General features: G+C 41.1%; 1 protein-coding gene across 6 annotated transcripts in view; it reads right to left on the reverse strand.

Annotated features, from left to right (window-relative positions):
- The window catches only part of grik4 (glutamate receptor, ionotropic, kainate 4), a 341,658-nt gene that overhangs the window by 305,859 nt on the left and 8,927 nt on the right, over positions 1 to 26,872 (reverse strand). The window lies entirely within an intron of this gene.

Genomic DNA, 26,872 nt, shown 5'->3' on the forward strand with positions numbered 1-26,872 from the left:
GTCATTAACTGTGTGTGTGTGTGTGTGTGTGTGTGTGTGTCAGTCTCGATTTCTGGCTGGCTGGACATGTTATTGTGGGCTGCTGCAAATGAGATCCTGTCAGGCTCAGCTAATTCAGTAAAACTGAAACCAGTCGGGACCAATGATACTGCAACACAGAAGTGATGCTGCATGCAATGTGTAGGAACTGGATTTATTTATAGTGTAAGCACCGGATACTGGTAAAATATCAAATCCATCAATACTTCTCTGAAAAGGTTATATAAAGCAAAATTACATCTCCAACTTAACCTTTACGAGGACATACAGAGTAATTTTTCAATAAAACAGATAGAGCGGCAAGTATTTTAGTGGTGCTCGCATAAACTGACCTTTGAACCATGCTGCAATTCCTGTAGTGCTCTTGCTCCTATTTGAACATAGGAATCAGTCAGAAGAAGGAGAAGGAATCAGTCAGAAGAAGGAGAAGGAAGCATTAAAGAGAACAGCAGAGTACCCAATTGTCACATTTATAGTCATTGTGCTTCACATTGCTTCTCACTCTTTTTATCCCCTTTGTTGTACGGTATAAAAAAAGACGATAGACTCATGAATGTCTCATGTCCCTGTGAACATAACTCAACCCTATCAACACACTTTCCTGCAGGTGTGTCCATTATTTTGTCAGTGTTTGTGTGGGTACTGGCCTTCAGAGGAAGCGTGCCAGGCATCGATGCAGCAAAGGAAATGCCAACGTGTCTGAGAGACAGAAATACCAAGGGACCATATCTCTAAAATGGCAGACACAGTTAGGAGTCGACCGATCGTGGATCTTTAAAGACTGATACAATGACGATATTGGAGCAGGAAAAAGCCGATAGGAGCTTAATCGGCCAATATCTTTACTTCTGCAGCAGCCTAGTCAACCTCAATCGGTTGACCTCTAGTCACAATAGTCCACACCATGTGCAGGCTATTTTCATTTTTCTAAATTATGCTTTTAACTCTCTTTTAGCTAAAAGCGTTTAAACATAAAGCTACATTTCTCTGCTCAAAAAATCCCCCCAAAGAAACAACGATTCCTTGAAGAAAATCTCAACATGGAACTGAGAGTTAATGTCCTTTCAAGCCAGCAGAGTGGTGTACATCTGTTGACTCTTCTTGTTAATGACAGAGCAATGCGAGCGAAAACATGGCTCTATCCCAGCGGAGCCGTGAGCATTCATGTGGACGACCACCCTATAACAGGTGTGAGATGGGGCTAAATGGAGAAAAATGATGTCCAGTCAGGCGGGCAGGACCCTGTCCCCAAGCAGTTGTTCAGCAGTTTGATCTACAGCACGGGTCACCTTGTCCACCCACTTACAACAAAGCCGCAGCACACCTAAACCCAATTCACAAAACATCAGGCCAAGGGAAGATTAATCATTGGGTCAATATGATCGGGCGGCCATCTCTCACCTCTGTGCAGCATCCTTTTAACACTTAACCTTCGATTCAGAAAAAAATGCCCTATGGAGAAACCGAGGCATGAGCCAAATGCAATGTTCATTCACCCATGGGTACTGCGACTGCATTATTCACAATTATCTTTGTATGCAGAGACTCTAGCTAATTAAATGCATTCTGTTGTGTTTGGCTGGGAGCCTCCAGAAGTGTAAAAGAGTAAAGAGCAACTTTAAGAAAACACCACTGGGAAGGAAGCTATGAAACATAAACACTAAGACTTAAAGCCTGAGCTTTTAGCACCAGCACATTCATCAGCAGATAAATGTAGCTAAGCCAGCTACATCTGAAGTGCCGTCTGGGGTATTACAGTATAGCAGCACGAAAGAGGCTGCATCATAAAATCCTTGTCAAAACTTAACCATATACAGTATACAGGGTAGAGCCTAACTGATAAATCAGCCTCGCCTAGATATTGGCCAATATTAGCTTATTGCAGATGTATTGCATTGATGTATATGTATACATGTCCTTACTTTGATAACTGTAAAATGTATATGTGCAAAAGACATTAATACCAGCAGATATATCCTTATCTAATTCTCAAACATCAGCATCGTAACATAGGCCTCAAAAATCCAGTATCAGTTGGGCTACAGAGCATAATATATCATATAATGATTGTTATGATATTGTAGTTTAAAATATAAATATGGTAGATCTTCAAGAGAAACAACAGCGTATTTAAAGTGTCAGGATTGCAAGCCTGTCAGGTGTCAGGTTTGTTGATTTATACGATACTGTAATAACAAGGTAGATTTAGAGAGCATGCTAGCACTGTTTTTGTTCTTAAAACATTTTGTTAGTGAACGACATCATGGCTATAAATAGGGATGCGCCGATATCGATACTGGATGAGATATCGGGCCGATACGGATTCAAATAGCTGGTTCGGATATCGGTGACAATGGGGCCGATCCATTCAACTCAATTTTATGTTTATATACTATATACATTATTCACTGCAATTTGAATTCCTGTTTAAGTTTTGACCAATTTGTTGCTGGATTAAAAAGGTTTACAATTGAATTGTAATTCCTGTTAATCCTGTCCACCAAGTCGCTGGTGTACGATTTATCATTTTAATAACAATTAAATGAATATATATTTAAGTATTTAATGGTCACATTTTGCTTTACAAAGTTAGGAAAGCAATGTTTAAGTCAAGCCTGATGTTGTGTTAAAATATAGATTGATATATACATAAAAGAAGGATCCCAGTCACTTCCACACAGTGAGGCATTGAGCCTATTAATCAAACACTGGTATCGGATCGGTACACGGTATCAGCCGATACCCAAAGCCCAGGTATTGCTATTGGTATCGAGTCATATCGGTGCATCCCTAGCTATAAAGCCACTTAGTTGTAATGCACTGATTAGCATATATAAACTCAACATCACTTTAAATTAGTAAGAGGAAAGAGCAAGAGAGAGCAAGAGGATTAGACAATGTCGTTCTAAATTGTAAGCAGGTAATGTTATGCTTGGTTAGGATATATTATTTCACATAGACATCGTTAGAGATATCTGAAGGATTAGGCTTGAATCATGATTATAATTTATTAGAGGTACGTTGTTTGTCTGTGTACACCAATATAATAATATGCTAATATGCACTTTGAGAGTCTGGAGTTTGATCGTTTGACATAAAGTACAACCTTGGTAATGAATTCCAAACAAAGAAAATTGGTCATGTCCTTGCATGGGAGGCTGGTGAGGGATCACATCCTGGTATACTGGTGCCAGCTGACCTGGGCACTTGACTTGCCATTAGAGGGGTTGTAGCACCAAATGGTAAACTGATGCTTATCAGGCAATGGTTGGCTGAACCGCTCACAATAAAAAGGATGAATTGAATTGTTTTTAGGTGCTGGCAGTAGATGCTGCAGGGGGTTGATAGATTAAAGCTGGCTCTCCACTGGTCAGTATCATCCACTGGCCAAGAGATGCTAAGGACTTTTTTTTATCTTGCTGCTGGGTATTTCAAGGATATCTGGAATAGAAGTCTGGCTGTGAGAGGGTTGTGGTTTTCACCGGTTTGTTATTGGCTAGAACCATTGGGGGTCTTTGAAAGTAGCACTGATCCATTGGAGGTATGTCAACATTCAGCTAACACAAGGGGGGGCATACTCCTACATGGTGGCAAAAATACAAAGCATCTGGCAGTCGAGGAAGCTCATAGCACATGATTGTAAAGGACCTATCACATATTTTAAATATTAGGGGTGTCACGATTTTGATTCTAAATAAGCAATTGATCAAAATTAGCTTCCGATTTCAATCACCAAAATCAAAAGCAGGATACATTTTTTTTTCTAATGTGATTTTGTTCGATAGAAAACACGCAAACAGCCAACTCACTCATGGATTGAACTATAAACCAGCACAAAAATCACAATTACCAACATAAGCCACCATGTTCTGAACAGACACTTTACATTACAAACACTAACAAAAGTAATATTTGCATTTTGGAACATAAAACAGCAAACTTAAACTACTCAGTCCCGCACTCGGGACTAGGCAGGCATGATGGGAAATGTGGGCTGTACCTGACGATACTCGGGGCACTTTCTGAATATGCCTATGGCATTTTACACTGCATGAATTAGCCCAGCGGCTAGCGGACTTTAGTAAGTTAGTTCCCTTACTCATCATAGTAAATGTCAACAAAACCATATTTTTGTAGATTTCAGCACACTTGTAATGCATTGCAGAAGGATTTATGTTTTGTTTTTGTAATGATCATGTACTAGGGTGGGTCACACAGATACTAATATTGCAGCTTTTTATATTGTAGACTGTTGTAGTCTAATTTTTTAAACACTTCCTAAATAAAAAGGGAGTTCAGTTCCTTTTTAAAGAAGAATTTGAAAGTGTAAATGACAGTGATGTAAAACCAAGGATCTTTTGATCTTTACAAATCAAGACTCCATAGTCCAACAATAGCATGTTTGAATTGAAAATCGAGGCTAATCGTGGATTTGGAGAATCGTGAGACCCCTATTAAATATGCAAAACTTTATTTTGAAGAGTGTATTAATGTGTCTTCTCCTTGCACAAGAATTCCTCTCTCATTTTACCAAAATTGGAACTCTTTGTTAAAGCTGAAAAGTTTTTACTGATAGAGAACTACATTTGACAACTGCTGCTTTCCAGGCTTTATAAAGCTTTTGATCCTTCTTGCACTGGCACCACAATTAACCCCATGGTCATATCACTGCTCATGATGAGAGCAGAAGGCAGCTGGGAGCTTCTCCACCTTTTCCTTCAAATCACGGTAAACCATACCATCCCTGCAGTATAATCACCGCAATATTGTGTGAAGGGACTTGACATGCCTCTAATGAGATGTCAACAAAAGAAGGCAGGTAGAGATGCTGGACGTACACCGCTCAATACCTGTACCAAATGAAGTGCTACACTAATAAAAGGCCATAATTCATACAGACAACCCCATCATCATCATCCCTTTTAATTATGTTGTCAAGATGTTCAACATATTTATCATATGTGCTGAACCTTTAATGCTGTAAAGGTGGGCAGGAAAGGTTAAGTGTCTAACTGTGTGTTTGTGTAAGTGTGTGAGGATGTGCACGTTTGCGTGAATTTTGTTTGTGCGTGCATGTGAGACTCAAAGGGCAATCCTAAATGTCTATGGGTGAAGGGTCTGTGTCTCTGGAGGGCAATTGTCCAATGCACCTGACCCATAATGCACTCGGGCTTCATTAAGTGTGATTTCTATTTTAGCACAACTTGGCCGGACACCCTCTTAACAACAAACTACCTTTCCCAGAAGGCCCGCAGGCAATCATACTCAAAAGTGATTCATTGTGGCATCACTAATAAACCTCTGTACTGTGATGAAAAGTCAGGGATGAAAAATAGAGGCCTTAACCCTTCGGAGGCATTAGCATCAAAGTGTCCAGAGTCTGCAGGCAACAGATAACAATACTATATATCTGATGTCTACTGATACAATAACATTTGACAGATTATATTCAAATGCTAATTTCATTGTATCGCCTGTTCAGGGACAGCTATGCAAACATCAATCTCATAATAAAAAAAAAAGAATGTTCCTCATAGGACACAGGAAGAGCCAGATAAAAATAGATATAATAATAATTGGTCAAATTGGCATAGTAAAAAGCTCCTGTTGATCGATTCACATCAATCAACTTCGCCAAGGAAACCAATAAGCTTGTTGCTATGGATATCCTTCAATACTAAAAACATGTTGGAATGTTTTCCTGTTACCAGGAGACATGAAAACACTGGGATATGGCTGTTAATAAAAGCAGCGACAAAATGTAAGCTCAAAGTGCACTGATAAAAGATGACCTTGACATTTTTGTAGGTAATTTAAAAAGCTTTGAACACTGTTTCTATTGTGTTTTATGTAAATCAATAACAACACACTGAATGCATTATTGTCTTTAAAACAATAAACTTTGACTGAAGACTATAATAAACCTTCACGTCTGACCTGCTCTAGGTTATATTTAATTGCCACACAGTAGCAACCATTTTTTAACCTTAAAACGTGTCATGTGATTATGACTAATATGTTTATTTTATAATGCATGTGTATTAATTGCTTTACCTTATTCTGATTGTATTGCCTTTCTATTTATAAGACCAGACAATTAATCCGGCCATTTGTTTCTTTTGCCAAGTCTTTTGATTCAATGTTTTACCATGCCATATGCTCTTCAATATATCTGCTTAGTCTCATAAAACATGACTTTCTCTGATCAACGGCTTCGCTGTCTTCCTCCTTCTTCTCCTGGCTGTCTGTGGGGCGGATACGTTTATTGACTTGTCAATAATTAGACAAGCATTGTCTAATAAAGCACATTCACTGTTGTTTGATAAACACAGTGGTCAATAGTGATAACTTCAATATTATTAGCACTGTCAACATTGACTGAATAACAACTTAGTCAAAGTAGGATTGCTTCATGCACAACAGGCACATGAATAGACCTTTTTCACAGCCAGACATTTTAACCTGTCATAGCAGGAAAAGCACAAGTGTAACTGATAACATTAAAAACTACAACTCCAACCCCCCTTACTTCCGACGCCCTTGCTTGGACCACACCCATCTTAGAACTCAACCTTCATTTTGATGTCAACTACACGTCCGTAAAATTTTGTGATGCCAAATCGGGCCATGCTTGCCCCCCTTGCTCGGATCATGGCCATCTTCAAACTCTGCCTTCATTTTGATCTCACCTACACTCCTGTAAAGTTTTGTGACTGCATCTTGCACGGTTGCGATGTTATCGCGTGACAAAACCTGTCCACAGACAGACAGAAATATAAACACCGGGCAAAGTACTCAAATCCACCTCTGTGGTAGTTCCCGCTACAGGAGGTGTCTCCGGGAACACATTTTGCCATAATGACACACACACAGACTCACAATGTGAAAACAATACCAATGTCGCTGTCACGGCCAGTAATAATGACTGCATTCCATTTAGGTGAACCAGATCCAGGGTCCTGGTATTGTGCATGCTGGCTCACTGGCATGGCTTTCTGGGTCACTAGATAGAACTGAGCCATTGTTAACTAAATTTGTTTCACCTGTAGGGCTGCACCCAATGATTGCTTTTGTGCTGATTAATCTAACAGTTATTTTTCGTTTAGTCGATAAATCGAACCACTAATTTATTCTTAATTATTCTAAAGATTATTTTCTAAATTCACAATTAATATAACAATTAATTTATTCAAAATAAATATCAAAAACGTGTCTAATTAATATTTGAATATTTGTTTAATCATCTTCTTTAATAAAAAAAAAATAATAATAATAATAATGTAACAAGATCATAGATTAATTTAATCACTGTATGTCATAGCAACCCTTTCCCTGAACTGGAGAATCAGTATTTTTTCTTAAGTACTTGACTTAAAACTTAAAATGGAAATTTCTGGAAAAAACTATTATACAAGTCATAAAAAATTTCATCAACATGCAACATGCGACAAGAGCAACAGACTACTTAATTTACATTCTCCTTTTCACAACATCCATATTAGTCTATTGTTTATTATCCAAGTTTAACTTTCTTACAGCACACGATGAGTCCTGAATTTGATGCTGGTTAGCATTCAATTTCCAAGCCTCAGATATTGGAACTTCACATCAGCACACTAAGTTCACCACACAACAACTCACAGTTGCCTGAACCACTGAACAAGTCTGTGTGTCTTGCATGGATAGTTAATTGGGAAGAGCTTTCCAACATCAGGCAAGTGGCATACAAAGTTACATTTTTCAACAAGCAACAGCACTTGTCACTGGTTAGTGTGAAAGTGTTAGCACGCGTCATCAGTCTCATTAGCTGTACTGTGACAGCTGCAGTGGATTTACTTTGAGGTAGGCAACTTTAGCTTTGATTAGTATCTACCATGGATGTAGAAAGAGAACTGGAAACAGCGTTGGAGGCGGGCTCCCCGTTCATTCCTATGAAAGTTGCTAAAAATGGCTCAACTGTCGAGTGATAAAGTACCCGGATGAATGGAGGACAACTTTTAGGATGATTTATCATCATACTTATCCGTAACCGCTTATCATATTCAGGGTCTGGAGCCGATCCCAGCCGACATTGGGCGAAGGCGGGACACACCCTGGACAGGTCGCCAGACACCATTCACGCTCACGTTCACACCTACAATTTAGAGTCAACAATTAACCTAACCTGCATGTCTGTGGGAGGAAACCGGAGAACCCAGTGTAAACCCACCACACAGGTTTTGAGCCTGCGAACCTCTTGCTGTGAGGCAACAGTGCTGACCACTACACCACCAAAATGATCCGCCACAACACAGACGTCTCTTTCCGAATCTAAGTCTTCCCAATGTCATCACATGACGGACACAGAAGTTGTAAATCCACCGTTTGTCAACTATGGAAATTTGCATTCAAGCGCGGCGCCCTTCCTGGAGCCTTGATATCTACCCATCTGTGTACATTCAGTGGTCGTCATGAGGTTCAGACACATGCTTGACAAATTTACATCAAACAAACATAACTCAAGTTCTTTGAAGGCCTCCATTGTTTGTTTACTTTATCTCTCATCTCTGACATTGAAGCGGAGCTGTTGCAGTGAATGGGGTTGTCTAACTATAAATAATATTTCTATTAGAAAAATTGCCAACATGTTGTGGGTGTGTGGATTGGGTTGGAGCCTAGAGATACGTGGTAGATGTGAGAAAGAAACAGAGTAAATGTAAGTGCATTGCATGTGCCAAGGACTGGCATTAAATCAACTGGCACACATAAATTAAGATACAAAAATACCAGAACAACAAGCTGATGCTTTAGTGATTTACATGCGCTGACATTAATGTGGTACAGCTTTTACCCTTAATGTAACCAACCTTAATGGTAATTTGCAACAATAAAACAGCATGACTACTACCAGACCAAGGCCACATGAAAGCATGCATTGACAAAGAAAAGACAGCAGAGGCCAAACAGGTGATAGAAAAGGAGAATGAATGTTTTTTTTTTCACTGTCAGACAGGCTAACAGTGATGTGGCCTTTAATATATCCAGTCCATTGCCTGTATAGAAGCAATCACCTGGTATAGCAACAACCACAACAGCAGTGGCTGCAAGCATTCCCACAAGCAAAGAACATCAGGGTTCACTAATCTCTGTCTGCAGCCTCCTCCTCCTCTTCTTTCTCTGCTCCTCTAATCAATACCAGACTCCACAGCACATACCAGGTTCGAAGAGGCTGCTAGTCCACTGATCCCAATCTCCGCCCTTCAGCAGATAAGGCCGGTACAGGAAGGACAGTACAGTAATTGGCTGCAACAAACTCGTCGGCTTTCGGCACTTTTTTCTCCCAGCTCAACTCATTAGGTTAATTAAGTTGGTAATAGGGAGAAGAGCAGATCTAAAGAGGCCTGCTAAATCTAGTGAAACTAAACCTAGCAGCCACTCTGAGCCCACAAAAGACCAGATAACAATTCCACTGGACACCATTTGTTTAGATCATTTGTATCTCTGTCACACAGACAGCCTTGAGCCTCCAATCTGCCACTCTCTCCTGCATGTGTCTTTTCCTCTCAGCTACCTAGGTGTCTCCTCTGTGACTCAGGCCTCCTCCAGGCTTTGCTGAAAGACCACAGGTGTTTCAGGTGGTAAACCTTATGCTGGTGCTCACTGGAGGAGTTAGGCTTTCTCTCTTGAAAGGATGAAATAATAACATGTAGCAGCAACTTGCATTTCTGAAGGAGGAGAAGAAGCAGGTGTTCTCTGTGGGTGATAAAGATATCACAGTAACAGATGTAGCCTTGTAACTTGTACACAAGACAGGTGTAAAATAGGGATGTGACAGTGAGGAAATTTTTCCACCGGTTAATAAACTTGCGACAACACCGGTGTTACAGATTACACCAGACATTTTACGAGAAAAGACGCCGCTCATTATATGTAGAGCGCTTACTTTGATCTTTACCGTCTGATGGCGGTGTGCCTGGCGTCTCCGATCCAGCTTTCGCTGCGAAGCTGCAGGTTTCCACCTGGAGCCACTGCACGGTGATTGCCTCATTAACGTTTTGGTTTCCTTATAGCATTGAGTTTAGATCTGAAGTATTGCCAAATAGGCGCCTTTGCTTTTCGCTTTGACACCAAATCCTCCGCCATCATCTTGTCTGTCAACTCTCTCTCGTCCTGTGTGTGTGAAATCTGACTCCTGCTACTCTGTGCTGAGACTCCGTACGGAGCAGACACCTTCACTTTCAGATTGTAGCGTCCGTCGTCCGACTATGTATTGATAACACACCGCTGATACGCCAAAATGAACTAAATGGGTTTTATTTCTATGAATAAAAAGCAAAACGACGGTGGGGGCGGTGAGCAGGTAATGTAATCGGTGTTTGCCCGACCACCGTGTAACAGCGGTAACACCGACTACTGTGGCAAGCATAGTGTAATACCTGAGTATTGTTCAAAGTACAACAAGATTAAAGACTTGCATCTCTCTCACCACCCATATAATCAAGCTAAAACAAGATGTTGGCTTTTGCCAACCTGCATCTGATCTGTCCACTTTTTAAAAAATGACTCACTGAGGAGGGAAAATTAAGAGAGAGAGGGAAGGTAGTGAGGGGGTGGAAAATAAAATGGTCTATCTAATTTTAGATCTAATTTTATTTCTAGAACAAGACTGAAGGAGCTTTCAGACTGGCAGTTTAGAGCAAATTTGGTGCCATAACACACTATTTTTAAGTAAATCCCTTCTGTTATCTATGTAAATATCAGTACCAGTAGATAAACTCTGATCAGGATCTGACCAAAAACAACTGATAGGGATATCCTTATAATACTGGTCAACCTATTTCTCTATCAGGCCCTTGGTGTGGTAACATAATTACTGGCATCTTTGCATTGCTGGCAAGACAAACTGAAGAGATAAAATGCCTCATGGATGTATTAGCAAAGCATAATTTAACTAGTTGACCTTTGTGAGTAGTTGAACTCCCGCGAGCCATTCTCATTTGGCTCGGCCAAGCTGTATATTGCTTTCTATTTTTCCTGCATACATCAAAATGGTCACCGATATTGTTTCCTGGCAATGGTGATACGCACTTTGCTGAGAAACGCATTATGCATACATATCAAAAAGCAGACCAGAAACTCAGGACTGGACCCAAACAAATGAACTGAAATGGTATTAAATTCTGTATCGATGTGTTGAGTTGATTTTTTAGGCATCTACATAAAAGTGCCTCACATATTAAATTGGCCGGTACTTAAAGCAGTCTATGGACGAGGCTGGAAGTCCTGTCACTGGGATGATTATGTGTTGAACATTTGACTGACAATGGAAAGGGGGTACAAGGAGGTCAACAAGGTGTAAAGCCCAGTGAGTAGTGTTGTGAGTGTTATTTGATGAAATGAGTGCTTTGGGAAGAGATTAGGCCTGGAACTGTATCTCTCAACTCTTTTCATCAACCCGTCTTCTATTTTGCTCAATTTAGGAATTAAGAAAAAACACCTTTACTCAGTCACTGCTCCTACAACTCCTGCCAACTGTGTACTCAGATAAGGATGTTGTGTCTTGGTATGATAATTTGCCTGAATTTTTTATTCTCTCCTCTACACTTCCTTTCAAGTCGTGTACATGGCTTAGACTAACCTAAAAAATCACTCATCAGTCAGTAGCTTTGAAATTTCAATAGGCATTTGGCACAGAAGTGTGAGATGTTTTTTAGTAATTTATCAAAACAGGGAAACATGATGAGGTGATATTATTAAAGCAAGTCATTTGTAACTGAACCCTTAATATTAATGAGCTCAGTTTAAATATGGTCTTTGAGAGCTGAGACCTGATTTTAAGGGCCATCTGGGCCCCTACACTTAAGATTTAATTGCTTTAAATTATTACACACACCGATGGGCTACTTCTATAAAGGTACTGTGATTTTAACTGATCGAACTGTGACGATGTGTGTTGGGCTGCACGATTCTGGTCAAAATGAGAATCACACTGTTTTTCCACTCAAATTGAGATCAGGATATTCTCCCACAATTCTTAGGGACACCAATTTTTTTAAAGAAATGTTTATTGCAATCAGGCTGCACGGTGGTGCAGTGGTTAGCACTGGCGCCGCACAGCTAGAGGGTTGCAGGTTTGAATCCGGCTTGGGGCCCTTCTGTGTGGATTTTGCATGTTCTCCCCGTGTTAGCGTGGGTTTTCTCCGGCTTCTCCAGTTTCCTCCCACAGTCCAAAGACATGCAGGTTAGGTTAATTGTTGACTCCAAATTGCCCGTAGGTGTGAGTGGTTGTCTGTCTTTATGTGTCAGCCCTGCGATGGACTGGCGACCTGTCCAGGGTGTACCCTGCCTTCGCCCAATGTCGGCTGGGATCGGCTCCAGCCCCCCCACAACCCTTAACGGGATAAGCAGTTGCAGATGGATGGATAGTTTATTGCAGTCCATAGTGTCTTCATGCAGACAGTGCAGGTAATATGATCATTAGCTAAATCGACGGACAGGGTGTTTTTTTTTTCTGGCTTTTTGTGATGTTTCAGGTGGTTATGATAATAGGAGGTGTTACTTTCGCTTGCAAAGTAATGTATGTTCTTTTGACTGTCGTCATCATCGTCTTTGAATCCGGTGCCACACAACTTTTTTTGCAGTGTAAGCGCAGCGTTTTGGGGGATGGATGAATACATTTGTTCTTCCTCACCATTGCTGGGTATCCGCAACTCTGATATATTTTTGTTGTTTCTCAAAAGCTTTTTCTTTCACTGCAGAAATTTTGTCTCTTTGTTTTGATGCAACGGATCTCCCCGCTATTGCAAACCCGGCCGTGTCATTGTCACAAAATTGAGATCGCATAGAGGCCAGGATCAAGATCGTGATCGGATTTTGTTTAATCGTGCAGTCCTAGAAGAAATGCACAAAACTTAAAACAAAACTTGTAAAAGACAGGAAGAATTGTCAGCTTCGGTCCTCTGTAGCTGCTTCTTTCATGTGAGCAATCACCTCCACCTGTTCACCACTCTCTTTCTTTTCAGCTCTCATTCACCTGAGTCAGCCCCTCCACCAAATCCAACAGCCAATAGCTACAGCCATACAATAAATATCTACATCTACACCACATTTTCGATCAGTGTTACATAATCAAAGTCCTTTAATGACGTACTGAATGTAGACATATTGCAGTTTATTCAAAGCTCCAACATGCATTATCACAAAGTGAACAACTGGTGTTTCCAGATAACAGGAACCATCACAAGAGATCATACAGCTTACATCACTACATGACTTAAGTACATATTACTTTCTTTAGCCGTTTGTGTTGGCTGTAGATGAGACAATACAGTCTACTGACGTGAAACGCAAAAAATAATTTGGTTTAATAACTGCATTTGTGCCTACATTTAAATTATGTCCAATCAAGGTGCCATTGTAAAGTTTAATAAACCATAATAATTAAGTCATTAACTGTGTAAATCACATAACAGAGATACAGAATGTTAGCCACCGTGTTCACACATTAATATTGTCTAGAAGTCATTTTGAAAATGATTTTGAAATTAATGAGAGCCAAATTAGCTATTGAGCTGAAAGTACACAGTGCAGAATCCATTTTTGCAACACTACGCTATTCTTAATGTAACAGTGACGACTTAATGTAGGCGAGAAAAGAGAAAAATGATCCATGCATTCATGAATATCATGCTTGAAAAGGTCAGAAAAGATGGTTCTATAATGATGAAAGATTTCGGGCAGCAGAGAAAAGTGTGTGTTGTGTGTGTGTGTGTGTGTAGGGGTGTGGGTTGGAGGTGTGGACTGGGCATGCATACTGTGGGCTAAATGAGAAGCTTCAGGTAGCAAGACTCCAATTTTCCAGTCTCCTCCCCTCGCAGGTCACATACTGTGATCAGCTTGAGCATACCGTTAATTATAAGCAATCAGTTCTGCACCTTTTCATCTCTCTCCGCATCTCTGCTTATGAGAGACATTCATGAAATATAGAGCTGTACTAATCCAGTCAGGTAGGACAGAAAGGGCAATTTAAAAAAAAATCTTTGGAGTGAATGTGCATTGGTAGATAAATGTACGTAGGTGTGAGTTCTTTTGCAAATCTCTCTGAATGCGTTTAATAAATTAAGTCATAGCTTACAGATCTTAATGAAAGCGCATCTCACTTGTGCAGTACGAAAGGGTCAAAGGTCTAGCAGAAATCTACGGTTAAGGATCTGTGGAGATTATCATGTCATGTGTACCCCTTACCCGCCTCCAATCCCTTTTGTTTTCTCTTGTTATGAACTGACAGACCGCAGAGCACAAATGACAGTCCCAGCAGCACGAGATACTGCCTCTCCCTGTCATTGAGTTTATAAAACACAAGCCATTTCAGGAGCATGCAACGTCCAATTCTGCAATCCATTCATCACTGAGATATACAATGCCACACCTAGCTGCTACTACATAAAACACAAATAAATTTACACGTTACAGTTTTATGTCACCATACACTATATAAAATATACTTCTACTAGGAAATGCATGCAAACTCATCAAATCTAGTGCAATCTACAGTAGCAATATAACCTCCCTTGTAGCATATTTATGGAAAAATAGATGAAAAGGAGCTTACATTCATAAATAATTAGGTCAGCCAGCCATTGGGCACCATTAAACCGAGTGTGGCTGACCATTGCTCGATTTACTGTCTCATCAACCCAGTGAATCAGTAATTTCAACCATTTAGTGCTCTTAATTCCCCCCCTGCCTCTTCCGTTATTCATCCACAAGCAAAACACACACAGGCTGACAACGCCATTGCAAAGCACAGCCGAAGCAAAACTTTGCAGTACCAGAGCCAGTTTGTTCTCAGACATATGACCGGACTGTTTAATCAGATTCACAGTTGCATGACAATGGTCGGCTAGTTTGCTTTGTTTGTCTCGTAATTCAAAATGAAGAGAACTATTCGTTGTTTTTCAACAAGAAAAATGCTGTGGTGCCCGTTACACCTGTCCCGGGCACTGAAAGGCCCAGCCCAGACCCGACATCACCTTAGGAGGTAACCGCTCCATCACCCGTCTCCCCGGTCCACGGTAAGATGCCTAATCCAATTCAGAGGCGCCAGACTCCTTTCAGAAATGGGGAGCGGGGAAGTTTAATCACACGAGACAACTTCACCACTAATTTCTTCTCTGCTCCGATGATCGCCAAACAGCTGATCTGCTCTGAGCGCATCTCTCTCTGTGTCACTCAACTCGCTACGCACACATTATGCTACTCTTATGTAATGTGTGAACATGTGGATTGCACTTAAACCCAGCCTTGGCTATTTTCACACAGTAGTACTGTGCGTATCAAAGCTTGGCATGGCGGGGCATTTTACACATTGTTTTCTTCATCTACTGTTGTTTGCAATGCGGGACAGGGGCGTAAAGTGGGGGGCCAATTGGACCCCCTACTTCCAACGACATTCTGATCCAACATCTTTGGCAGAGATGGCCTCATCTGACTCAAAAAATGTTTCTCTGAACCTTTATGCCTGTTAACATTTATTTACATAATGTGTTAAGAAATTACAAATGTCTATGGGAATTGACAAAACAGGTAAGACTTAATATGTATCATTGCAGCGCCAAAAGAGCTCTAAAAATAAACACTTTGATGCTAAGAAGTTTAACTGCAACATTACCATTTCTCTACAAATGACCAACATGTGTTTTCAGGCTGTGGCATGACCAGAGCAAAATGCATGTTTTCAAATATGTTAGTTTGCGTAATTTTTATGAGTGCAAGGTCTTCTATAATCGGTCTTCATTATACAATAAGACAACCGACTGCTGGTTCTGCCTTTCCAGCCAGTACATTTATGCATGGCTTGACATGCAAAAATGGCTGTGCTATTTTGGGGCCTTTTGTTATCTCACTCCAGTTAATACGATTTTTCTGGAAATCTGATAGCCTTGAAACTATCAGAGAGGGGGCATGCAGTGACTTCTCTTCACACTTTTTACACGGGCGCATTGCCCCGGTTTATATCCGTGCTATTCATATATTGAAAGAGATTTTTGAGGTCAACCGAGCTCATCATATCTAAAATGCTATTAACACACATATTGTCATCTGATGTGCTCATCAGAATGGAATGAGTTCACAGATTACACACAATCCTAGGGCGTTCGATTTGAGTTCCCTGACAGAGTGAGCCTCTCTTCTCCGTTCCAAATCTCTCCAGTAACTCTGTTACCCCTCAGGAGGCTACCATCTGAATACTGATGTAGTCATTCTCCCAGTCAGAACACTGTGAAGAGCCATAATCCCAAGGCCCCTGTGCAAGGACGTCCTCCTTGAACCATAATCACCCTTACATCTCTTATCAGCCCCAGCTGGAAGAACATGATTAAAAAGTGGCCAGGACATACTGCCTGTGCACCTGGGATATGACTGGTCCCTGCTGTCGCATGTCAATCAAGCTGAGAGGTGCAGATGTGCACTGAGTCGTGACCCCCACTAACCAATTAGAATGACTGGACGGCCACAAAGCATATGCTGTACATTAAGGGATCTCAGCAGATATAGCGGGGTCTTGCAGAGCTACAAGTGTATGTTGATGGGTACTATGGGGAGAGAGACAGCTCTGCCGCTCTACAAGACTCAGTGGTGACTAACAGCAAGAGTCAGTGGCAACTGATCTCCAGCAGTCTGGAGCAAACCACCACTGAAACCCAAATCTCCCATAAAGAAAAAAAGATTAGGCAGAGGAGAGAGAAAAGAAGAAAGCAAGAAGAACACATGCAATAAGTGGAAGAAGCAGGCTCGGAGGACCTGGAAGCAGGCTACGGAAAGAAAAAGCTAGGTGCACTGGACTCAGCAGATAAATATAGGACTTGGGAACTGGAAAGCGTAGTCACTGAGTGTTTCTCCTGAGAGATAAGTGGGACTACAGACACTGAAATGGTCCCGGAGTGAAAATGATACTGGTTGGTTCCCAAGGCTAATCAGGATGAAGAAGCAAAAAATAGGCAGAGGGGTGCGTGGAGGGGAATGAGCATCCAGAGGAGCAAAAAAGCAAAAGGGAAAAAGAAAATGTGAGCTTTAAGAAAATTTCTAAAATAAAACGAGCAAGAATGGCTGGAGAGAAAAAGGTGTTGCAAAAGAAATAGGAAGTAAAGGCAGAGGATGCACTTAAGACCACCATGTTTAGCTCCAGCGTATTGGGACCTGTGCAACTGGTGTCTTTTGTCACCGTAAGACAAATCACAGCAGTTGTTAAAACCTACATGAGAAATGAGTGCAATTTTTCTTCTATGGATTACACTCTGGGGGCTGAAGAATTTATTGTGCTACACAAGTCTCCCTCAGTCAGCATGAAGCATCATACTCTATTGTGAACCTGCTTCCAAAAATGAGAGAAGGTTCTTGTCTTGGGCATCAAGGTTGCACTAAAGAACCGCAATCCATAGAAATGTAAACTCTCCTACTCAGATTGTCTTGTTGTGGCCAAGTGAAGGCGAGCAGAGTTTTAATTTTCATCTTAAAGAACCGGAGAGGGAATAAGAATTGGTCCGGCAATTCTAAGGCACAATATTGAGCAGAGAGCTCGTGTCTTGCCTGCAGCACTAGAAAATGCCCATTTGGATTTGATTCAAAAGAGAATATTGATATTTGATAAAATGCACATTCACAAATCAAAGTGAAGTGCAAGGCTGCTAGCTGAACTGGCTGGCACACGGGCCAGCGAGGGGGACTTGGGAAGGCACGGAGCGCCGGTTCACAAGATGGGGAGCTTTAGGAGTGATGTACCAGGATCAATTCTAACAATGTTCATTTTCTGCACACACACGCCGAAGGGAGAAGTTGTCAGTAAGAGATAGATTAATATGGTAGTCTTTAGGGCTGAGAGCTGGAGCGGGATGCCTACGTTTTAGCTGAATAAATATTCACGTAATACAGAATTTAAACATTTATTACATTTTGTCCAACCACATTCTTTGAAGCTGGCGAGTTTCGTTGGCCTAGGCAAGGTAATAATCTTGGTGTGCTTGCCCCCCCCTTGAATCTGACGATATGACACTATTGTCAAAGTAAACTTTGACACGTTAATTAAGAAAATTGATATTCATGTAAACTGATGACCTTCACTTTAGCTGTGTCCGTGGGAGAAATTTAACGTTTATCCTTTTTATATTAATGCCCTTCACCAACCTCAAAAATGTTTATCTTGAGGTCCTTTGTGAAGGACGTTAAGCATCTAAATATTACAGAATATAGTTGGAATATGGGAGGAATAAAACAGCTGCAGTATTTGACAACTTAATAGCCTTAACTTTTGTAAATGAGCTCAGAAAACGGTCCTATTTATTTCTCATTGTTAATGTTAGCCTACTTGACCATAAAGGTTCTGCAAAATAGGAGACTCACCTTTGATTAATTTATATTTAAACTATTAGTAAGATATCAATGCATATAAAAAAATTCTGCAAGCTATGTGCGCACATTGACGTCACCTCTAGACATGCCTGCACCCCTGGGCCACCTGTTAAAAATTCAGAGGGCCACATCTGCCCTTTAGCGGTCACAGTTTCCACCCAAGGAGACTGAAATTTAGCATGGAGTTCAAGCGTGTGGGTGTGAAAGAGTGTCTTTGTGTTCATGTCAATTGGTTAAAAGAGGGTGTGGCAGTGAGAGTGGCCTATAACAAAAAGTCGCATAACTTCTAAACGGATTCATAAAAACAATGGCCAAACTCATAAATCATGAATCATAAACTGTTTTACATAGACCTTTGTGGGAGGCATCATTGGTCTCAGCAGAGATTTCCAGTTTCAATGATGTGGCTGCACGCTTGGATGCAAGCGCTACGTGGGCACAGCTATTGCGAATTTGCACTTGTTTCTGATGTTCTGATGTTAAATTACGAAATGAAAATGCAAATCATAAAAAAGAAAATGCATGTATTTTCTTAGTCAGCTATAGATATATACACACTGACATACAAATGAGTGATAAATTAAAAGAAAAACCAACATAGAGTGTCGTAGAACAGCTTCAATGCACCTTGGCGTAGATTCTGGGACTCTACTGAAGGGATTTACATCATTTTTTCAAAAACATATGCCCTCATTTTATGTTTTAATGATGGTAGTGGAGAGTGCTGTCTTACATACTGGTAGAAAATCTTCCACAGATGATCAATTGGGGTGAGATCTGGTGACTGTAAGGGCCACGGCACGCATCATTAGCATTAAACCACTCGGTGACCCTTCATGCCCGGTATGAAAGCATCTGCCTTTGTTACGTTTCTCTACTAATCTATTCAGGTTTTTCCTTTAATTTGTCACCGATCTTTTCTGTGACCTGGCTTTAAAGATTGGAATTACTCCTTTTTTATACTCCTTATTTTACTACTTACTCTACCTACTCCCTCATTCCCTAAATCAATTTCTTCACTGCCTTTTGATTAATAGAAATCATGAAATTGTGCACAACAGTCCGGTCCAGTTCCAAACATGCTCCAAAACTTTGCTGTGCTGGCAGTTTGTTTTGAGTCAGTTTTTTCAGGGCTTTTCCGCTAGTTGTTGTCTGTGGCAGTTAAATCAAGGAATGGAAATATCTGTATGCTGTGACTTGCTGCAGGTTCTTTAAAAATTGTCTGATTTCACAGTGGCTGACCATACACAGCCTGTACTACTGCTGATGCTGCTGCTCCAGAGTTGGTTTATTTTTTATCTTGAAGCCATTGGAGTCTCATAATAAAAAAGGTCTGCTGTCTATCTCCAACAGAATAAGTTCATGGCTCTACATGTTAAAGAAAATCCTGCCCTGGCACAATGCTGCTGGAAGGAAGATAATGTTTCACAAAGGACTATGAACTAATTTAAATAACTCTTTCCAGTGGAGAAAACAAGAATCACGTAGTAGAAGTTGTTTTTGGGACATCATGTCAGTATATTTCTGCCCTTTTGCACTATTTCCTGATCTAACTAAACAATAGCCACAGTCTGCATGACAAGGCCTAATTGCACTGTTTTTCCTGTAATGATGGACTGGTACATTAACTTAGCTACATTTTATGTCTCATAAGCACAATGACAGTGGTAAGACTCGCTGCTATGGCAACAAGTACCGTGCAGCCAGGATAGTGCTGCATAAAACTATGGAACGGTTTCCTTGAGCACACTAAATTATAGGGATGTTAATAACTAACCATTTAACCGTTAATCGATACGAATTTTGACCAAATGATGCAGTTGAACAGTTAAAAGAAATATAAAAAAAAAAAATGTAAAAGCTGAGAAATACTCAGAGGAGCGGCTTGTCACTTAAATGAGAATAACTGGTCCATCTTAAAGGTCAGCCCACCTTAAGTGAGCCAGAGTTGTTGCTAACTTCAAGGCTAATTCCTTCACCTCAATTGGCAGGTGGCAAACAAGACACAGGAACTTGGCTTGGGTCTTGAGGAGTTGTAGCATTTATTCATCGACAAATAAACTGTACACACAAGGTGCACTGCTACATTCACAGCTATAACGTTACCGCTAACGCCATACTCACTGTCACACACATGCTCTCTCTCTCTCTCTCTCTCTCTCTCTCTCTCGACCAGACACTCGCTAACGTTACTTCGGGCTTGCAATACATTGGCGGAAACCCTGACATTATGCCAGGCAGACACACAGTTGGCTATCTCGCAGCTAAACTAATTGACGCAATGGAGACTTAAGTGGCTGCATGTGTCCACGACGATGCACGCAACATCGTGATTGCTACAGTAACTTTCCCGGACGGGTGAACTGGGGACTCAGTTGCCTGTTTTGCGCATACACTGCAGTGAGGTCGGCAAAAAAAATTCAAAATTAGCATCCCTACTAAATTACATTTCCTTTAGACATAAAGTGTGGTCAAAATGCAGCTTCTTGGGAGACAGTGTGATACAGAGCTCCATCATGCAAATGATACCGCACTGTATTTATCTCAGAAACAAAATCCCTTGCAGTTCAAGCCATCTGTGAAATTAGAGGTTAATCATGGATGATTACATCAGAAAAAAAGTGACTAACATTTGTCCAGTTCACTTGCATATCCTTTATGAGTTTACAACTTTAATGTGTTATTGATTTGCAGTGGTGAAAATCTAACCTCCCTTGTAGCATAATAATGAAGGCGAAGCTACAACAAGGAGACCATTTATCTGTGTCAACATAGTGCGAAGGGAAATTACACATCTCTCCCTTCCTTATGTTAGAGCCGGAGACTCGGGCCATTTCAGAGTCCATTACGCAGGCCGTCTTTGAAATCCACCCAGATGTACAGTGACCTAAAGGCTTTGTGAGACTGCGCGAATGAATGCCTGCCAACTGCCTGACTCAAGGCACCAGCTTTAGTTTACCTTCGAAGAAAACAATCAATATGCCCTCTCATTTGTACATGAGGAGGAGACTAGGGAGAGAGTGCATAAAAACAAACTTTACTTTTGAACTAAACTGAAGTTCATGTCGTTCATTAAAAATTAAAAGTCCTTACTGTATATGTTTCATGCATATCAATAATAGGGATGCTCCGATACCACCGTTTCAGACCAAGTGGGAGTACAAGTACTTACATTTGGGTACTTGCGATACCGAGTACCGACATGAGTGCTTTAATATTACCATTACAGTTCTAACAATGACTTTGAAAACGTTTTATTTTTATCAAATGTTCCTCACTTTCTGACTGTAACAAATTAAATATTCAACATAATACTGTTTTCTAATAATACATTTTCATTCAAAAGTAAACTTTTTTTACTCAGATTTTATGCATACGGCGGGTTGTTCTTTACACTGACAGTTTTACTAAAATTAGATTTAAAAAAATCGCAATATATTGCCTTACTTACAGTATCGCAATATATTGAATCGTAACTAATCGTATCGCCAGATTCTTGCCAATACACAGCCCTAGTGCCTATAAGTATCTTTATACCAACAGAGACCGTGAGTCTGTGGCACTACTTCGTTGGCCGTGAATGGAAAAAAAACACATACCGTGTGTCCATCTAGGTCCTCTCCTTTCTCTTGAACGCAGGTAGGTCAGAATCCCTGCTTTTTCTTTATCTATGGCAGCCTGCCTTGCACATATTGTACCTCTCGTTTATCACTGTCTAAACAGTTGACAAGTAGTGCAGTGAATATGGATCATTTTAGACAGTCAGATGAACCTCTCCCAAAGGCACACTGTGCACACACAGGCAGGCAAACTGTCATAAGAAAAATAAGAAAATAAATAAGCTCATGAGGAATCGCATACATACTGTAGGTCAGTGATTCTGAGCGACCAGGCCATGACCTGGTACTGGTCTGAGCTGTCCTTGCAACTGGGCCTCAAAGATGTTATGTGACAAAAGCAGACATCTCTGTGCAGCCTCTTCAACTTTTATCTCCAATGATCTATGTTTTTAGAAAGGCCCCCTGTAGTAACTCTCTTTCCTTCTGTTACATTTTGAAAACTGCTGATGTGTATCTGAAAGATGATTTGTCTAGTGTGTACTGTTAGGTTGTCAAATGTCTTGTGCAAATGCCCCCTGAAGTACACCAGCATATGGGCAAATGACACATCTTTACCTGGCATTGGTTGCCGTGTGCATGCTTCGGAGGCTCAAGGATGGATATGCGGTAGCTGGTTAACCTTCACAACTTTGGGGAGTTGGGCTCCCATGTCCAATCCATCAATTGATCAAGAACGCAATGAGACCATGAATCTTACTTCACTTTTCTTGTCAGCACATTGCAAATGGTCCTCGCAGACGTAATATCATGTTTGCTCAGCCAGGCACTTATTTAAAATAGAAGTAGAAAACTGTACTTGGCTTTCCAGTTCTATATTTTCTTTTTCTCTTTTGAGTGGACTTTTACTGTTTGTTTTACTCTTAGGTCTGATGTAGTAACAATTTTCCACTGGATGGATGTGGACAAACAGACCAATAGAGAGACTGGCTCACTATTGATGACTATTTACTAGCAATGTTTGCATGCATTTCAGAAAATACACTCCCTGGCCACTATATTAGGTACACCTATACAATCTAATGCAATCCGATACAACAGCTCTGCCACATAATCCACCTTTACAACGCTTATAGTGGCTATTTGTAGTTAAAAGTGGACAGTTGTACTGGACTGTAGATAGGTTATAATATTCTTCCCCCTCATGTTTATAAATGGGGTGGGTCAAACATTAGAAACATCTCTCCAAGTACAGTCCAGTTCAACAACACTGCAAAGTACATCCTCAATAATAAACATATAGTTCATTTAGTGTCAATCAAAAGTGAACATTATTATCTTTGTAAAGGTAGGATTTATGGCTGAGGTTTTGCATTACATTTTACAGGTGTACCTAATGAAGTGGTCACTTAGTGTATATTGTACATTCTTTGAAAATGTCCAAGTCCAAATTTTGTATTTAAGGTCTTGAATGAGAAATCTCAAATTCTAGGATATTACAGGAGCTAGGCTTACTACTCACAAACTGTTTCCTCTTTATTTTTTTATGTCATTTATCATGGTCGCTATTAAGTCTCTCCAAAAAGCAGTTCAAAAATGTCATCCCTCTTTACTGCTTCTTCAGTTTGAAAGTCCATTGAATACAGAGGAATACTACAGTATATGCTTGTAGAATGTAACCTAGTATGAACTGACTTTGATCCCTGCAAAGGTACCTACAAATTGGGCTTTCCTGCAGCGTCTTGGCAGCAAGATCTTTCTGCTTTACTTTTTGCACAACCCAGATTGATTTAGGTTTGACTGAACATGAATCTGACTAAATGAATCAATTTTGACTTTTTTGTTTTACTGTAACTAAATCAATGCTGACCTATGCATGACAAATTAATATCTCCTCATTCCTCTCAGTCAAAATGTTGTGCACACAAAATGCCAGAGGCAGTGAGAAATAACGTCTCCGACAATATGCTTCACAGTGGAAAGTGAATCTGAAGGTCTGGAGCTCAGTTTAAAAAAAGCAACATTGTTGGAAAGCTTGTTGTGCAGACACAATGTCAATGCCACTGCTTGTGGCAATGATCTTATTCCATAGGTGGGCAAACAACGGATAACTATTGCAAAGGAATGGTAGCCTCGACTAGGCTAGGTATTACGGTATACCAGGGTATTTAGAAATCCTGACAGCATGATTTTCAATACCGTCATAAATACAGACGTTGCGCTTTCTATGATGCTGTATTAATGTGATGTATTGCACGCGCCAGCAGAGGTCGGTCTCTAGGGTGTAGCAGGCAGCTGAGCTCAGAAAGAAGGCGACTCAGTGTTTTGGGTTCAGTCTTCTTCAAACTACAAAAGTAGTTTAATAGCTACATGAGTTTATTCAACTGCCAGTCTGCCACCACCACCTGCACATCATCTCCGTTCAGCCCACTGATGTGTCGTACCCGCGGCATAACATTAGTGAGTGTGGTCGCAAGACAGAGAGAAAAGGGAGCGAGGAAATCTGACGTTATCATTAGCGTTAGAAATGCAGTGTGTGTACACAGTTTAGGCTATTTTTCGGTGAATAAATGCTACAACTCCTGTGTCTTGCTTTGCCACCTGCTGATTAAAGAGAAGGGGGATAGCCCCAAAGTTAGACACAAATTTGGCTCAGGCTCTTAAGGCCCTGACACACAAAGCCGACTGTCGGCTGTCGGACAGTTTGGGGCCGTCGGTCAGCGTCCGTCGGCCTAATTTTTGCGCTGAGTCCCGCACCATCGGTTCTAGTCTGCCCGCGTTGGAGGTTTTTCGGTCGATTAAGCATGTTGAATCAGCGGCGTCGGTGAAAGAAATCACTCTGATTGGCTGTTCAGCTTAAACAAATCAGTGCATGAAAAGAGAAACGGACGAGAGGAAAGCAAGCAAACGAGTAAAGTCAACTGGTTGCCTTTGTCGTCGCTAGTTCTGTGATGCCGGCTTGGCGTGTCCCCAGCTTTAAGGTGAGGTGGCTTTTAAGATGGACCAGCTATTCTCATTTTAGTGACAAGCCGCTTCTCCGAGTTTTGCGTATCGCTCAGTAGCACCCCCCTCAACCTTGAAGACTGTCCAGTAATGTATAGTATGAGTGGAAATGAGGAAGGTGGAGAGGTATACCTGAGTTCCATTAGCATGCTGTGTTTATCATGTGAAGGCCATTATTAGTGTAACCTTGAGCAAATGACTCCAGCAGCTATATTATCCCAATGAATATGTTAAATGTGACCTATTGGGGCAAGGAAGAAAACAGGACGCCTACTCAGCAGGAAGGACAAGTGAGCTTCAGTTTTTAAAAAAGACCTTATTTAATGTGCACTACAGTATGTGTGAGCATTCAGTCATGAGTGTGAGCATGCTGCAGTGGCGGCTCGCTAAATGAAGTGGGACAGATGCAGAGCACGACGGGAAGAGACTTTGTTAAGGACTAGTGATTGTCACTCTAGCCCTCACTGAGGCGGAGAGCAGCTGATGGTAATTAACCTTCAACACAATCAGCCAAGACCCCGGAAGGCAATGTCACACAAACCCTGAGAGCCGCGTCGTGTATTCACACATGTAACACACCTGTAAATTAAAGGAAATGGAATGCCAATATTTCTCTGGTATTCATGCGGTGCAAAGCTAAAATGAAACCAATGGTGTTATAGTAAAGGAAAAACCTTTGAATATATACTGAGAGGATATTTTCTGTACAGAACCCAGGAGTGGCCACAGGAGAAAGGAAATCTGTATTCTTACTACATGAAAGGCACGAGATGGTACTAATCATGTCTTCTTATTTTGGGTTGTCTGAGTGCACAATATACATACTGTTGCCCATGGTTGGGTATCAAGAACCGGTCCCAAAATTCAGATTCTAAAGGAATCATTAAGAAATTAAAATTTAAATTCTGCTTACCGGTTCCTGAACAACTACACACTGGCGCTCTTTCTGGACTGGCTGACGCCGCACAAAGCGATCCATTTAGTTTTTTGTTGTGTCATGCCACCATGGAAATAAGAGTCAATAAGAGTTGCAAGTTTTGTTCTCTACTCCGATCGCCAATACCTGTTTGCTGGTCATGTCTAGAAGGTAACCCACAAGTTGCGAAAACTCTCGTGAGACTAGCAGTTCTTCAACCTATCCTAACCTTAACTATTCAAGGTCAATGCTGTAGGGACCTCACGAGACAAAGAGCCTTGGCCTACATGGGAAACCAGAAGCCTGATCACAGCAGGGGTCCCAACTGCCGGCTCCGAAAGTCTCTCACCTACATGCGAGATTTCATGTTGAATCCAAAACAAGGACTCCCATTGGATGAGGCTAACAGGAAATGTGGGGCCTTTTCCGGGGAAACGCCCACTATCTCAAGAGATAAAAGCACGCTACCTGAGTAGCTCGCCCCTTTTTCCCCTTTCCCCTTTTTCTCCCTTTTTCCACTGCAACGCTACCCAACGCTTCAGCGTTCACCTAAGACCGAGCCACATTTTCTGACCTCGCTGGACGAGTTAAGATAATGTTGTGTCCATCAGACTTTGATCCACATCCCTGCAGAAGGAAGACTACAGCCCGGCTTCACCAAGGAAGCCGAGGACAACCGCTCTTCATCAAAGGAAACGAGCGCACCGCCTTTCCTTCATCTCTGGCTGCTTTCCCCTCCGCTGCCACCCGGAGGTCCAGCCTGCCGTTCAGCAGCTGACGAGCTCCATAACGGCCCGTTATTGTCCGAGCCAGCACGACGCCGCCGGACCAATTAACGAAGATCCACACCACTATCGCTCCGAAGAAAGTAAGCCTCTTCAAGTAAGAGGCTTGTGTCTGGGCAGAGACTAGTGAGATTGTATATTCCAATAAGTTAATAACTATTGTTGATTTATACTGAACGTACGGA

The sequence above is a fragment of the Sebastes fasciatus genome, chromosome 7 (genome assembly GCF_043250625.1).
Source record: "Sebastes fasciatus isolate fSebFas1 chromosome 7, fSebFas1.pri, whole genome shotgun sequence".
Classification (NCBI taxonomy): Eukaryota; Metazoa; Chordata; class Actinopteri; order Perciformes; family Sebastidae; genus Sebastes; species Sebastes fasciatus.